The 15,742-nt window shown below is 40.8% G+C and overlaps 1 protein-coding gene across 11 annotated transcripts in view; it reads left to right on the top strand.

The window, feature by feature from the left end:
- Positions 1-7,478: 7,478 nt before the first annotated feature.
- LOC103788721 (uncharacterized) overlaps positions 7,479-15,742 on the top strand; it is a 682,665-nt gene continuing 674,401 nt past the window's right edge. For all 11 annotated transcript variants that reach the window (XR_013528873.1, XR_013528871.1, XR_013528864.1 and 8 more), the window contains exon 1: positions 7,479-7,849. The gene's annotated coding sequence lies outside the window, so the exon portion shown is untranslated. The remainder of the gene's footprint in view (positions 7,850-15,742) is intronic.

Here is a 15,742-nt window from a genome sequence, read left to right as displayed (position 1 = left end):
AAAAGCTTAACCATCATAATCAAGTAGGATTCATCCCGGGGATGCAAGGCTGGTTCAACATATGCAAGTCTATAAACGTAATTCACCACATAAACAGAACCAAAAACAAAAACCCCATGATTATCTCAATTGATGCAGAGAAGGCCTTCACCAAAATTCAACAGCCCTTTACGCTAAAAACCCTCAATAAACTCGGTATTGATGGAACGTATCTCAAAATAATAAAAGCTATTTATGACACACCAATAGCCAATATCATACTGAATGGACAAAAACTGGAAGCATTCTCTTTGAAATCCGGCACTAGACAAGGATACCCTCTCTCACCACTCCTATTTAATATAGTACTGGAAGTTCTAACCAGAGCAATCAGGCAAGAAAAAGAAATAAAGGGTATTCAATTAGAAAAGGAGGAAGTCAAATTGTCTCTATTTGCAGACGACATGATAGTGTATCTAGAAGACCCCATCATCTCAGCCCAAAAACTCCTGAAACTGATAAGCAACTTCAGCAAAGTCTCAGGATATAAAATCAATGTGCAAAAATCACAAGCATTCCTGTACTCCAATAACAGACTTAAAGAGAGCCAAATCAAGAATGAACTGCCATTCGCAATTGCTACAAAAAGAATAAAATACCTAGGAATACAACTTACAAGGAACGTAAGGGACCTCTTCAAGGAAAAGTACAAACCACGCTCCATGAAATAAGAGAGGACACAAACAGATGAAGAAACACTCCATGTTCATGGTTAGGAAGAATCAATATTGTGAAAATGGCCATACTGCCCAAAGTAATTTACAAACTCAATGCTATCCCCATCAAACTACCATTGACTTTCTTCACAGAACTGGAAAAAACCACCTTGAACTTCATATGGAACCAAAAGAGAGCCCACATAGCCAAGTCAGTTCTAAGTAAAAAGAACACAGCAGGAGGCATCACACTACCGGATTTCAAACTATGCTACAAGGCTACAGTAATCAAAACAGCATGGTACTGGTACCAAAACAGAGATATAGACCAATGGAACAGAACAGAGGCATCAGAGGCAACACGACATATCTACAACCATACAATCTTTGATAAACCTGACAAAAACAAGCAATGGGGAAAGGATTCCCTGTTTAATAAATAGTGTTGGGAAAACTGGCTAGCCATGTGCAGAAAGCAGAACCTGGACCCCTTTCTGACACCTTACACTAAAATTAACTCCAGATGGATTAAAGACTTAAACATAAGACCCGGCACCATAAAAACCCTAGAAGAAAATCTAGGAAAAACCATTCAGGACATAGGAGTAGGCAAGGACTTCATGACCAAAACACCAAAAGCATTGGCAACAAAAGCCAAAATAGACAAATGGGACCCAATCAAACTCCACAGCTTCCACACGGCAAAAGAAACAATCACTAGAGTGAATCAGCAACCAACAGAATAGGAAAAAATTTTTGCAGTTTACCCATCTGACAAAGGCTGATATCTAGAATTTACAAAGAACTAAAACAGATTTACAAGAAAAAAACAAACAAGCCCATTCAAAAATGGGCAAAGGATTTGAACAGACACTTTACAAAAGAAGACATACATGAGGCCAACAAACATATGAAAAAATGCTCATCATCACTGGTCATTAGAGAGATGCAAATCAAAACCACATTGAGATACCATCTCACGCCAGTTAGAATGGCGATCATTAAACAATCTGGAGACAACAGATGCTGGAGAGGATGTGGAGAAATAGGAACACTTTTACACTGTTGGTGGGAGTGTAAATTAGTTTAACCATTGTGGAGGACAGTGTGGCCATTCCTCAAGGACCTAGAAATAGAAATTTCATTTGACCCAGCAATCCCATTACTGGGTATATATCCAAATGACTATAAATCGTTCTACTGTAAGGACACATGCACACGAATGTTCATTGCAGCACTGTTTACAATAGCAAAGACTTGGAATCAACCCAAATGCCCATCGATGATAGACTGGATTGGGAAAATGTGGCATATATACACCATGGAATATTATGCAGCAATCAAAAATGATGAGTTTGTGTCCCTAGTAGGGACATGGATGAATCTGGAGAACATCATTCTCAGCAAACTGACACAAGAACAGAAAATGAAATACCGCATATTCTCACTCATAGGCGGGTGACGAACAATGAGAACACATGGACACAGGGAAGGGAGCACTACACACTGGGGTCTATTGGGGGGAATAGGGGAGGGACACGGAGGGGGGAGCTGGGGAGGGATAGCAGCATGGGGAGAAATGCCAACTGTGGGTGAAGGGGAGGAAGGCAGCAAAGCACACTGCCATGTGTGTACCTATGCAACTATCTTGCATGTTCTGCACATGTACCCCAAAACCTAAAATGCAATAAAAAAATAGAACTACTATGTGGTCCAGCAATCCTACTTTTCGGTGTATAGCCTGAATAATTTAAAGCAAGATCTCAAAGAGATATTTGAACATCCATATTTATTGCAGCATTATGTACAATAGACAAGAGGTGGATACAACCCAAATGTCCCTTAACAGATTAATGAATAAAGAAAATTTATATACATACAGTGGAATATTATAAAGCCTTACAAAGGAGGAAATAATGTTATATGCTACAATATCGATGAACCTCAAGGATATTATGCTAAGCAAAATAAGCCAGTCGTAAAAGAACAAATATTCTATGATTCTATTCATATGAAATATCTAATATTGTGAACATAGAAACAGAAAATAGAATGGTGGTTGCCAAGGGCTGGGAGGAAGGGAGAGGGAGAATTAGTATTTATGGATACAGAGTTTCAGTTTGCAAGATAAAAAAGTTCTAGAGATCTGTTGCACAATTTATACTTAACAGTAATGAACTATGCACTTAAAAATGGTTAAGAATATAGATTTAAAGTTACACATTTTTTTTACCCCATATACCCAAAAAAGCATTAGCTGTGCAAAGTAAAGTTTCTAAAAAAATGTGTGTGGGGCTAATCTTCCAATTCTGTTCTAATAAACACATATAATTCCAGATCTGGTCATTCCTTTATTACTCACATCTGATTGGTAAGTCTTTATGACCAATGAGTATTGAGGTGCTGAGAAATTATGTTTACATCACTAGCCACATGTGTTTTATGAAGAATTTACTTTCCATGAAAAAAAGAGAGAGAAATAAAACTATGGATTTGTAGGGGCAAAATTTAGTGGCAGATTAAACTAAACAGAGAATGCTTATCCATATCTTGGTGCAACAATCTCAGTTGGTTCCTGGATGAATTTCATTGTATTTGCCTGACATCAAGATTTCAATGTGCATGGCTTATTAGTGTTTGTGGGCATTTTTATAATGGCAATTTATTACAGTTTCAAGTGACAGAAGCTTTCCTTTAAAGAATTGCTTTCTGACCTCCTCCTCTTTCAACCTACAACACCTGCTGAATGAAGTGCCCTGTTCTCTTTTCCTGTCCCCATATAGATTCTGGAAGTCTTTGTGTGCAGGAGAGGAAGACTGCAATGCTTTGGCTGGAAGGTTTTTGTATCACCTGCTTGCTGAATTGCCATGGATCAACAATTTCTCAATTAGAAGAAGACAAACAAGAAGATAAAGTAGTTGGTAACTGTAAAGTTTTAAGCAGAAGCTCAGGAAGATTTTGAGAACATCTGGTCAGAATGTATTTCTTTTTAGGTAAGCATCCCCTTTTACAACCAGCAGACATAAAGCATTAAATTGGCTTACCCCACCCCTTCCTAACAAGAGAGAAGCTGGTTAGATATATTACTTCTTTGATGCAGGTCTGGAGGGAGAGTGAAGTGGCATATGGCATTCCCACTGAAGGACCCCCTCAAAATCTTTAGATAGAATGTTTAGATCCTTTTAGTCTGCAATTTCTAACTCCTTTTTAAGAATCTGTCTAGGTTGAGATTGTGAAAGATCATTCACAAAAATAAAACTCAATTAATAATGTTTCCAGATTTTCCCTGTAATATTTATGTCCAAGTAAGGGATGTCATCAACGAAACTATTTTTTTCTTCTTTTAATTTTTAAAATTGGTTCTTTGTGTACCTGGCTCATGCTCTTGCTTGGTTAAATTTAAAATTTCTTTTTCTTTGACAATAAAGGCAGAATTAATTATTTGTCTGTGTCTGCCTTCATTGTGTGTGTGCATAACAACCGCCAAACACCAAATTGCATTGTTCTTTTAATATGGAAGATTATAGCTAACAGGTTTCATAATACATCGTTGCTTAAGAATAGCATACCCAAGCAATCAAACTAAATAACCAGTTATTTCAAAATTGTATGAATATACTGCAGAAGGGGAGTCGATTTCATATCAGTGTTTTCAAGTTCATGGCAACATTTTAAACACTTATGTTAGAAGAGTATATTTCCTTTAATGATGTTGCTTACATGACATTGTGTTCATATAATTATCCATGCTAGAATAACTTGAAATAAATCTCACTTTATGAGATATACACTAATCATATTTATTCTGTAGCATCCTAAGTGCTTTAAATATTCATCTATGGTAAACATGTGTTTTGAAACTAATGTACCTACAAAGAAAATTTTCTAATTTATGTGCTTAGTTACTTCCCACATGCCTAAGCTATCCTTTATTAAACAACTATGCAATCAGATGATTTACATACATTCTTGAATTTCCATTATTCTTTAGGTTTTAAAATAGTTCTGAATATTAGCTGTGGCTTACGTAAAATTTAGCCTTGTAATAAATGTGATTCATCTATCATTTATGCAAGAGTTTCAGTGATATTATGAAAGAGAATGTTTAGAAACTTTTTACATTTCAGGAGGGAATGAGATTGAAGATACATCTGAGCAGAGTTAGAACTAGTTGAGAAGCAAATAAAAGCTTAGCAAGTCACAGGAAATTGCAGGGTACTATTAATCTTTACTGTCATCTTTAGGTATGCTATACATTTTTATTAAAATAATTAATATGCAACTGTATTAAAACAATCTGGAGTCTTTACATTCCATCCAAAAGACAAATGAAAAATCGAATCAGTGGAGAGGATTTTTTTTTTACGTATAGTTATACTCAGATGGGGAGAAAAACAGACCCACCATATATAGTTAGTACACTCAGTTCAGAAGTCACCATTTTTGTGTCTTACCCAGTTTCTTTTCCACAGAGCCTTGCCTGCCTTGGTTATTTCACTGTTCATTACCATCTCACGAGAAGAGGAAAGAAAAAGAAGAGGAAGTGAAATTAAGCAATCAACTTTGTTACTTGTTAACAAAAGGTGGCAAAGAGGTTGAGTACCAGTTACAAGTAAGAGTTAAAAATCTATTTTTAAATCGTCAATGTGTTTTAGCAGCCTATGCTGGGCCTGTTAATATCGGAACTAACTAGAGTTAGCCAAGTTACAATGCATCGCTACAGTAGATATCAGCACTGTCACCAAGTCCACTGTCTCTGGGGTTAGAGAAGGCCTGGTTGATGTACATCTGGCATTTAGAAAGAGAAGTCAGAATGAATCTTTTTAAAAAATAAATAAGGGGGATTAAGTAATGATTTCTATTGTGGAAATAACCCAAAAATTATGTTTGTTAAAGATATTTGTCAAAAGATAAAGATGTCCAGTTATGTACTTGTACTTATGGCTTTTTCACTTTACTAAAGTTCAATTTTAAAACAAGTAAAAAATACAGATATGTCTCAGAGAAATAGAAAATACTGTAGGGTGGCATGAATTCCAAACTCTGTGACTCAAGGAGAGCAAAGTCACAGAATGCTGAAGAATTCAGGAGTAGTTTGGTTCTAGCTCACCTCTACTTTTTTTTTTTTTCTTTTCAGAGAAACAACAAGAGTTTGCTTCTCAATCCCTTCTGTATAAGCCCAGTTGGGCCAGGCGCGCTGGCTCATGCCTGTAATCCCAGCACTTGGATCACGAGGTAAAGAGATCCAGACTATGCTGGACAACATAGTGAAATTCCATCTCTACTAAAAATACAAAAAATTAGCTGGGTGTGGTGGCGGGCACCTGTAGTACCAGGTATTCGGGAGTCTGAGAATCGCTTGAACCCGGGAGGCGGGGGTGACAGTGAGCCTGGATGGCGCCATGGCACTCCAGCCTGGGAGACAGAGCCAGACACCGCCTCAAAAAAAAAAAGCAAAAGCTCAACTGCTGCTTCAGTTATAGAAAAACCAGGACACACACACACACACACACACACACACACACACACACACACGGACGGACGGAAACTAAGAGCCAGATGGGTATTTCAAATATGCAGGACAAGAGGGAGTCCAAATAACCATTTGGGAAAGGTCCTTTTAGGGCTCCCAGAACTAAGGAAATCAGGTGGTGCCACTCTAAGTACAGTGTTTGACTATGAATGAGTCACTGGAGAGCCACTTGGGGTAAGTTTAGGATTCAAAGAAAAAAGTCTTCCCACCGTGAATTGATCCATATTTTTCAGGGATAAACAGTAGATATGGCTTCGGAGCCGGGACTGTCCTTTGTTGGAGGGCACGATGCACCGTAGGTTTTTATTTCCATGGACACTCCAGAGGTTTGCTGCCTTCCAGACAACAGCTGGCACCAGGCAGAGGCACGGCCTACGGCCTGAGCTGCTGGTGACTGCCTCGCGCTTGGCGGTGCGTCCCAGGCTGCGCGGGGCAGCCCCGCACCCTGGGCTTCCCGTTGAGAGCAGGAGCAGACGCTGTTCTTCTCTGGAAGGGCCACGGCTGGCTGCTCCTCCTTCTATTTGGGGAGAGAGGAGCTGGTTTGAAGGAAAGGAGGGATTAAGTTTGTAAAAGCGTTGGCTCCTTCTTTTAACTCTGGTGCCTAAAGGATGAGCTTATAGCCAAATAAAACGAAGAGAGATGACCCGGTTTTGAGTGAGGAGGATTTCTGGATGAGCCGGCGATGTGTCCTGCAACTGTCGATTTGGCAGATTTGATTCAATCAACTGCCAATTGGTTCCCACTTCAAACACACTTCCCTCAGCCTAATGTTCTGACCGACTCCCCAGACTCGGGGTGGGGAGCAAGCAGAACAAGAAGAATCAAAAGTCAGCCAGCCTTCTTTTGGTCTCTGCTTGTGCACAGCTGGTTTGATTCTGAGCCGGCTGATGCACTAAGGGAAAAAGCCCGGGCTGCTCGGGCTCTTTGGCGGGATTAGAGTGTGTGCACCGGGAGGGGGCGGGTAGGAAGAGGTGGGAGCAGAGTTAGGCTGAGTACTGAGCAAAGCCCCTTATTTTGCGTCCCAGCTGCCCTTCCAGGCCCCAGCACCCAGCCCTCGCCGCGCCTGGGTGACGAGGAGGGGGCGAGGAGGGCGCAGGGCGTGGGGGACGTCCGGCAGCGCCTCGAGCTCGCGGTGGCGGTGGGGCTGTCTCTTTAAGCGCTCCGGAGGGGCTGGGGCGGGAGGGCGGCGAGCGCGTTTCCATGGCACCGGGGCTGCGGGGGCTGCCGGGCCGCTGGGCTCACTCCATTTCAGTAGCTCCCGGCGGAGCAAGGGCAGGCAGAGCTCAGCGGCCACCCAGCCTCTGGGGTTCGCCCGGCCGCTCCCCTCACGCTCTCAGCCGCCTGTGACGCCTGGTGGGGCCGAGCTGCTGCGGTTCCCTCCGCGGAGAGACGCACCGCGCCAGCCCCGCGAGCCCCGCAGACCAACTTCTGCTTGACGAGCCCAACTTCTGCGCCGGGTTCGCACTTGCGGAGCCGGAACTGCGCACCGCGCACAGCCCGGGCGGTGGCCCGGGCGGATCAGCCTGGTCGAGGCGTCCTCGCGACTGTGGCGCTGGTGCTTCTGCGCTTGGGCGGTTGTCGGCTGGCCGCCAGGAAGCGCCCTACAGCTCCGTCCCGGCATGTAAGTGGCGCCCGCGCGCTCCGGAACGCTCCGAGAGAGCAGACCACCGCGCGCCCCGCCCCACCCCAGACCAGATGCGGACCCCGCGGCCCGAGCCCGGGAGGGGGTGGGGGCAGGAGGTGAGGGCTGACAACTGCTGGGGCTGCGGGCTGTCCCGGGCGGAGCGCGGTCCCCAGCGCGTCCTTGGGGAGCTCCAGCCCGGGAGCGGAGATCGTGACCGGGGCCCGTGTGTTCTCCACCGTGTACTTTCTCGGCGCCTGATGGATTTTTTCCCTCAAGGTTTGGGTGTGTGCATGAGCGCGCGCGTGGTGTGTGTGTTTGTGTGTGTGCGTGTGTGTGTGTGTGAATTTTCTTTTTGAGGAGTAATTGGCTAATGACTACCACTTTGTGAAAGGGTTGTGAATGAAATCCTGTCGAACAGCGAGTTTGACATTTTTTTCTTTATAGAGACCAATGAGTGTATGCACCTGTGTAAGAATACATGTATAAAGAAAGAAGGAATTTTTTCTTTTCTTTGAGAAGTATCACCGAGTCGGACGGAGTGGTTTATTCCACAGGTTTGACGAGAGGCCAAATCCTGGCTCTTCTGCCCAAGTGAGGAGCTGAGGAGATGAGCGTGTTCGGATTGAATGTTCGGCTACTTCCTTGCTAGTCCCCTTAGAGAACTGAAGAGTTAGGAGGAAGGTGACTCAAGCGCATCGTCTCAGGAGGGGCATGGTTTCGTTCCGGATTAGAAATCATGAAAGCTAGGAGATAATTCTTGTCACCGTGTCAGCCATAGCGAGGAGCTCACGGGAACTCTAAGTCTTTACAAATTGCCTGGTCCTCTTGGCTGGCTGGAGAAGTTTTCCCTGAATTCTGTAGCATCAGCGGAATCATCATCGAACCGCCTGAGAGAGAAGCCAGATCTAATTCTGTTTTTCGATTTCGGCTCCTGAGCTGTTGTGAATAGACACGAGAGTACTTAGAACGTTTAAACATGTTTGCCATTTTGTGTCTACTTTGCTTCGCCTTTGCCTTTCTGAAATGTGAATATTTTATTATGGAAAAATGGCTTAGATAAGTACACGAAGCCATCCACAGATCTCTGGGGATTTACTTTTTCCTGTAAGAAAAATGGGATTTGGGGGTTCCGTTTACATTTCCATATTTCATTCCTTTCATGTGAGATTCAATTTGCTACCTGGTTCCTGTAAACGTCACTAAGTAGAAATCTTGACACATGGCCAGGGTGTCAGTGGCATCTCAGAACTTCTGGCCTACATAGTTTGTAAATATGTATTTGGCAGAAATGCCACGTTTCTGTGTCTGTGATTTCTCTTGAATTGATGTGTCTTGTTTATTTTGAAGAGAAGGTTGATTTAGACTTTTCTTCAGTTTATCTCAGAAAACACCTCATTTTGGATAGCTTGTGCATGTAAACCTGCATTTCTTAGAAACTGTCTTTTAGAAAGCTTGCAGAGTAGCCATGCTCTTACCTTTACAAGTGCCTTTAAGTGCATCCTGGGTTGGCTACTTTGCCACAAAATTGCCTGTGTACACTGAGACAGAACAGTCCCTTTGGAGAGGAACTGAGAAATAACAGAAATACCCACATTACTTTTGACATTGTTTGGCTGTTTTACCTCAGGTTTCAATATTGACTCTTTTGTTGAAAAGGCTGGAGGAATGACACTGCAGTTTTTTTTTCTTTTAAGGAGACTGCTACTGCAGCTCATTTATTTATCAGGTGAGAGGAGATCATATATATATAAATTCTCAAAAAATTTAAATTCTTAAGTGTTTAATACAGATGCTTTTTCTAGGAAGTTATTGAGATCAATCTAATGACTCTTAGTACTTTCTGAAATCTTGATAGGAAAAATCTAAATTTTGTACTTCTCCTTTGTATTAGACTTAATGGTGGTTTCTTCAGCAGGAATCCTGTTGGGATTTAGTGCTACGTTTCTTCAGATGACTTTGCCGTTGTTGTAGGCATGTGAAATGCAACCGTGTATAGATAGCACCCGGCTTCTGCACACCTGTCTATCTACTAAATTAAAAGGAATTCTTCCTGCGATTTGTATTGACCTCTGAGGTCCATTATCAGTGACAGCAGGCTTCTAATGAGGTGAAGACCACTAATGAGAACTCATCATCTTACTGACTGGCACTTATAGGTCATTAACACAGGTAAAAGTTTTATGTAGCTAAACTCGTACTTGAGCAGATTTTGGAGCTGGAGTGACAAGTGAAAATAAGAAATGACTGTGCAGCTAACCAACAGTCAGCCTAAATTCAATGCATTGTGTTTTTGGTGCATTCCTCTGAAGGTAAGCTCATTTTCAAATAATTTTTTTTAAGAAATCAAAGATGACGTGAATATTCCAACTCTAATTATAATTGATCTGTCTGATGACCTTGTCTTATCACATTTAGGAAATCTTGGATAACTAATATTAGGCAGATTCATAAAATCAGTATTTCAGGAAGAGTGCTTAAGTACCTATTATGTATGGATGCATTAGAAATCACAGGTAATAATCGATTTGAATTCTTATATGCCAGGCAAATTCCTAGCTACTTTACATTTATTTTTTCATTTAATCCTAGAAATGCCCTGTGAGGTAGGCATATTATCATACCATTATATGGCTAAGAAAGAGACACATTAAGGTTAAGTTACATTTCAAAAATTCAGAAGATCTGGACCTAGGCAGTTTGATTCCAGAACTGAAGTTCTTAGCACATGTAGTCCACTTCAGAACACTCAGGTGCAGGCTCTGTTTTTAAGAAGTTCTTTTTAATCACTTTAATGTGTTTTCAGTAGGAGTAGGCTGGTACCTTCTACCTAGTGGTTATTGAGACACCTGTGTAAACTTTTTTGATTGTCGCCATAGTTACAGGGTTCTGTTGGCATTCTGTGGGGGGTATGGAGAGAGGTTGGCATGTCCTGCTATAGGTAGGATAGTTCCTTACAAGGAAGATCTGATTTGTCTTCTCCTTATTGAGACTCTTCATAGAAAAGTCTCCTCTTCTCTCATGGCTCTAAGTGCTTAAGTGTTAAAATGAGGGGGTAGGTTTAAAGTGGGAAAAGTTATCTGTGGCCAGTACATTAAAAATTGGAGAGTTGTAACTAGTAATGGTATTTTGATAAAGGGATATTGAAGAGTTTACTTATGTTAATGTTAATAGTACTCTGCAGTGTTAATGGTACTCTGCAAATGTATTCTAAAGGATTAAATAGGAGGAAATAAACTCTAATCTAGATCTTTGAGACACCAAAGGAAAATGATTGGCTGTAATGCACTCTATTAAAATTTATCCTTTGTAATATGCTCTTGTTAACACTTGCATAATTATTTTATGCACCCTAATGAAAAGCAGTAAACATGGGAGTGTTGCAGATATCATGGCAGGCAGAAATGAATAAAGGAAGATGAAGTAACTTCAGCTCCCAGGACTTGGGATACTTGGATACTCTTGGGATACTCTGATATCAGGAGGGGATTTTTATATAACATGGCCACTTTGTGACTCAGCAGTAGACTAAACTATGTAGGACGTCTCACTTCGACCATCTAAGATAGTACAGGCAGTTTTGACATACAAATCCCACATATGCCTGATATGAAGCTATCCACCTCTCTCCTACAACACACATACATAGAACTGTTTCATCTCAGGCTTCTGTAATTAATATAGAAATTTAGGGTCAGAGAGAGGTAGCAGTGACTTAGATTTATGAAGAACCAATGAGTTTGGAAATGGAGCCAGTCAGTAGTCTATGATAATAATTTGAAATAGTGAAGGAGAGTGGCAAAGCTGTCTGTTGTCCCCCACACGTGCTGGAATTTGTTTCTTTGTTTTTATTATTTTTTAAACTTTTGATATTATAAAGCCTGAACTTGAGCTGTCTTAGTTCATTCGGGCTGGTGTAACAAAATACCATAAACTGGGTGGCTTTTAAACAACAAACATTTATTTCTTATGGTTCTGGTGACTGAGAAATCCAAGATTTCTTAGAATCCTGGATTTTGGCAGATCTGACGTCTTGTAGAGCCTGTTTACTGGTTCACAGATCTAGCCTTGTCCTCATGTGATGCAAGGGGTAAAGGAGCTCTTGGGCATACATTAATTTCACTCATGGAGGCTCTACCCTCATGATTTAATCACTTCTCAAAGGCTCCATTTCCTAATAACATCACATTGGGAGTTAGGGTTTCAACACAGGAATTTTAGGAGGAAACAGTGATTCAGACCATAGCATGAGTGAACCATAGCATGATCAATTATCTCTTCATTGATCTTCTTTTTCATATCCTGTCAATACTCTTTATTTTTATTATATATTCTATTTAGTTTTTATCAAGATTGATTTTTAAAGCAAAGATATAGCAACATCATTTCCTTTCCTAAGAACTCTGATTATCCATGAAATCAGCTCAAGGATTCATAATATTGTTCTTAAATAGCACATATTATGTGCCAGGAATTATTTAAGTACTTTGCATATTTTAACTCATTTAATTCTTACAACAGCCCTATCAAAAGGTAATATTTGTATCAACATTTCTGATGTAGAAGTTGAAGTCCAGGGAAGTTAAGGTCTTCTGGAGAAACTACATGTAAGAGTATGAAGCTCAGAAGAGAGGTCATATAGACAGTTAATACGTAATAAAGCGAGGATAGATCCAGGCTGTCTGACTCCGGAATCTAAGCCGTTAATTACCACACTGTATTCAAGGCTTTATCTTTCTGGCATTATTCAGTTTTATAAACATTTGAATACTTGGGTTTTTTTTTACTTTTTTGTTTTAAAATTTACCTGTAGTCTCCTTCTGCTACTCAAGATGTGATGGATCCAAGATTTTACTCTACCTTCAAGGTAATGAGTTAGTCTGCCACAGTTCACAGTTACTGCTAGAAGACATGAGATTCCTGGGCAAAGACAAATGACTTTATTAGTTCCTTAGTCTATAGCAGGCAGCATGAGCTTCATGTTTGCATCAGCTTATCTTGCCCCTGCCTCCTTACTAAGTTCCATGAAGGTAATGAGGAGTGGCCCCAATGGATACTGTGCATACTATGAATTTGTGTCACAGATGGGGAACCTGGAGCTTAGACAACCTTCAGTCTTCTGAGGGGACTGGTAGCAAACCTACCCAACCCTTGCGCTTAGAAGGAGAATGAACTTAATTATCTTACTCAGGAAGCAACTTTGCCCTCAGCCCTGGCAAAAGACACTCTCTTCATCTTCCGAGGTTGTTTTTTTTTTAATACAATCATTCTTCCAGAAAAGAGCTGCCAAGGCTTTTTCACAAGCAGAAATGCAAGAGACCTTGAAGAATTGTCTCCCAACATCCCTAACGTTTTTTTCCCCATTTTAGCAGCATAGGTGTTACTAAGGCTTAAGTGTAGTAATTTTTTTCTTTTGTTGAATCTAGTACTTGATTTTCCCATTCTTTTAAAGTAAATAGGAACATGTTGGAACTAGATGAACACAGAGGTTTAATGAGCTTACTCAAGGGGCTATGTTCAAATTCTAAGCACCTGTCTTTTCTCCACTGATGCTGAAATCAAGTTACTAACCCAGTTGCTGAATATGTAGCTGATTTCCTTTCTTGGTATTTCCACTTAGCAAAGATTTATTCAGTGACAAGTACTTTGCTAGGCATTGGGGACATAGAAGGAAGTAAGGTGATTCCTTTCTTTAAGCAACTCATAGACCAGGAGGGAGATCAGCAAACAGACCAGAGCCTATCAATACAAAATGGGAAGCGATAGAACATCTAACCCAGCTGTAGGAAGAAAGAATACAGGACCTCAGGGTAGGTTTTAAAGAGTTTATTTTTCTTAAGTTGATTCTTTAAGTAGAGGTTAGATGGGTGGTAAAGATGGTGATGTTGGTGTTTGCTTCCAGTTGGTGAAAAGGATATATGCAAGAAGGCAGCAAGATCTCCCCATTAGGAAGACCATACATCATGTTCTTAACAAGATGAGTGGAGAGAAGAATCTGTGTGAGTCCAGAGAGAAGTGGTGTAAGTCTAATAACCAAAAGAAATAGTGGTACTTATAAAACAAGGAACAGATCTGAGAGCTAAATAGCAATAAGAGTTGATGAATGCATGAAGGTAAGAGAGAAAGAAAGACTTGATGGGGTCTCTGGGTAGTGGAGAATATCAGAAATACAAAGGAAAGGATCCTTAGGGGAGAAGAAGGCGAGTTCAGCAGTGACTCTGTGGGCATTTCTGTTCTGTTGGATCTCAATGGGAGACATTCTAGAGAAAACCCCTAAAGGGGCCTGAGGCTCAGTAAAGTGGTCTGGGCTACAGCTATATATGGTTGTTGAAGTGGTGGGAAACAAGTATATCTGAAAAAGTGAGGAAAAAAGATCATTGAGGAAGGAAACCTGGATGTTTTAATGTGTGAGCAGAGGTGGAAAAGGGCCTGAGGAGGAGGTTTAGAAACTGAGAGGAAGGAAAGAGAGTGGTAAATGCTATGGAAGGCCTCTGGGAAGTTAAATAAAGTAGAAACTTGTAAAGTTGAAAGTGTCACTACTAAATAAAATGATTGACTTAGAGCTACATAAACAGAACATTATTGGAAGAACATCATTCTAGTTGAGAACTTCACTGTCACAGCCATCACTTTTGGTCATGACGGCAAGATGCGGAAACTCCTATAGAGTGCTCTTATGTTGACAGGCTGTGTTTTTGCCTGGCTAAATATTTACTTTGTAACTGCTGTCATTCTGAGATCATTATTACCACGGCCATAAATGACAGTAGAAAGAAATTCCTGCTGCTCTAGTAGAATTAAATATGGATGGGACATAATTCAGGATCAAATCACAATCATCAAGGCATTTTTCTAGGTTCTTCTGTAGAGGTGGATAAGACAGAGTCTCCACCCGAAGGGAGGTTATAATCAAGTATTATGTTCTTTGTTGTAGGATAGTCAAGTACATTAAAGGAGGTAGGACTAAAATTAAGAAAGGAGAAAAAAAAATTCATGAGAGGAAATCATTGGAAGCTTTCTGGAAGTGGTAGCATTTGAAGGCGAGGTAGGATTGGAGTCAGAAATGCATTTATTGTAGGAAGAGAGCAGAGCATGCAAGGCCTTGAAGGTGGTTAGAAGGGCAGTGTCTCCTGGGGACAATATATCCTGTGGTGAATGGTGTTACCATCATTGGCGCCATGGATTTGCAGCTGTACCCTCTCCAGGATACCCTAGGGTCCCCAAATGCCCTCCACATTGTTCTGCCATGGTGTCTTTCCCCTCAGCAAACTCCTGGCCTTCTCTGTCTCTTCCAGGCCAATCTCTAAGACCCAGCACAAAAGCCACCTATTTCATGAATACTTCCAGGTCTCTCAGATAGGATTAATTACATGTCTTGTCTGTTTCAGTAATCTTAACTGATATTTCTATTTAACATAGGTATCTGGAGATTTATAGTTTCTTTTAAAAAATCTATTCATGATAACCATGTGATAATGGTGAGGACATGTTTGGAATTAGTAAAGGCACTTGCAGCTGACTGTTAAATCAGCTCCTTGTAGTATATAAATTATGTGGCTTGTCAACTCATGATCTGGAAAATGTTTTCTGTCACTCTTCAGTGGACAGTTTTCAGTGGTGTTTAATGTTCCTCCTCACTGATATGGTTAATTAAGAATTGACAGTAATTCTGAGCTTTAGTGAATTTTACTCTTGAGAGAAGAAGCAATCCCAGGAGAATTGAGGTTTTGTTTTTATGAATTATTAGGAGAACTATTTTCATGAGTGAAGGTAGTGAATGCCAAGCAAGAGAAAGTAGCTGAATTTTGAATAGTTTTTCGTTTCTGAAGTGCAAAGTACTAATAATCAGTTGCGGGACCTGCAGATTTTTATTACGCTGTGAAGGCTTTTGTT

The sequence above is a fragment of the Callithrix jacchus genome, chromosome 17, assembly GCF_049354715.1.
Source record: "Callithrix jacchus isolate 240 chromosome 17, calJac240_pri, whole genome shotgun sequence".
Taxonomy (NCBI): Eukaryota; Metazoa; Chordata; class Mammalia; order Primates; family Cebidae; genus Callithrix; species Callithrix jacchus.
The sequence above is the reverse complement of the archived record's forward strand: the minus strand, read 5'-3'. Positions and strand labels throughout refer to the sequence as shown.